At 46.7% G+C, this 1,428-nt stretch overlaps 1 pseudogene; it reads right to left on the bottom strand.

Moving 5' to 3' along the window:
- Positions 1 to 641: 641 nt before the first annotated feature.
- On the bottom strand, positions 642 to 750 carry LOC127202417 (uncharacterized; annotated as a pseudogene).
- Between the last annotated feature and the right edge of the window lie 678 nt (positions 751 to 1,428).

Raw genomic sequence — 1,428 nt, 5'->3', positions numbered from 1 at the left:
CACCTCCTCTCCAGCTGCAAGTTAGGAAAAGAAATTCAACTGGCACTGGAGCTGAGAGCATTCAGGGCCAAGGACGGTCCACACACCTTGAATTGTAGTAAGCAAGAAGGCCAGATAGCTATCTTCTCTTTATTGAATCAGTCAACAGAAAACGTTTCACTCCGGGGCTTATGAAGTCCCAGTGCAGCAGCGGTGACAGGTAACCCTTGTAGGTTCATCTGGAGGACACACCAGCCCAGGTGGAGGCAGAAGGACACTGATGGGGTCATTTGCCTGTTTCAGGGACAGGGGTTTAGAAAACTACAAGGAGAGAACGCCCTGCAATAAAGCGAGAGGATGGGGGTCAAATTAAGGAAGCATTATAGCAAAAACAGTTACAGAGGCAGCAGTGTGAAAAGGGAGGGGACCATGAGAGCGAGGGAGGACCAGAGCCTAAGAGAGAGGAGAGTAGACAGGAAAGCAAAAAAGGGGACTTCTGGGGATGGGGCAGCGACAAAGGGGGTAGGATAATGGGAGAAGGTAAAGAGAAACAAAATATATGGATACATATGTATAAAACAGACTCATCCTTATAATTTTTTTCCGAGACAAGGTTTCTCGCTATAGCTGTCCTGGAACTTGCTCCATAGACCAGGATGGCCTTGACGTTTAATGTTAAAGAAATGCTGTGGATAGAGGACGTATCAGATATTAAACTGATAAGAACAGATACTACACTTGATCTTAGCCAAAACGGTCCTAGAAACCTATAAGAAGAACATTGTGATGGGTGGATTGGGGCCCAGGGGTGTCTGCTCAAACTATTGCACTAACCAAGGACAATGCAAGTAGTAAACATTGAACCCCTACTCTGATCTACCCAATGGACAGGACATTCTCCACAGTTATGTGGAGAGCAGGGTCTGACTCTGACATGAGCTCTGGTGCCCCATATTTGACTACCTCACCTTGGTGGGGAGGCCTGGTGGCACTCAAAGAAAGAATAAGCAGGCTACCAAGATGAGACTTGATAGCCTACGACCATACAGTGGGGGAGGAGGTCTCCCTCAGTCTTAGACCTAGGGGAGGGGAATGGGGTGAAAGCAGGAGAGAGGGAGGAACAGGAGGATGCAAGGGATGTGATAACAATTGAGTTGTAATCTGAATAAATTAATAAAATTAAAATAAAAAAAGAAATGCTGTGGAGCCTGCAGGCAGTGATCTGATGGGTAGACTGAAGAGCAACGGGCATGCAGGACTGGAACTCCTGCTCTTCCCACAGGGGTTGTGGAGGATAAACCCAGTCCTGGTGAGGGGGAGAGCCCGGGGGGGTTTTCCCATGGACTCGAGCAGAACTGGAACAACTGAAAAGGAGCCATGGTGAATCCCTGATTGAACGGGCCTTCAAAGTTTTTTTTTTTTAAAAAAGATTATTTATTTATTATGTAT

Source organism: Acomys russatus, chromosome 18 (genome assembly GCF_903995435.1).
Source record: "Acomys russatus chromosome 18, mAcoRus1.1, whole genome shotgun sequence".
Lineage (NCBI taxonomy): Eukaryota > Metazoa > Chordata > Mammalia > Rodentia > Muridae > Acomys > Acomys russatus.
This window is presented reverse-complemented; position numbering and strand designations above follow the sequence as displayed.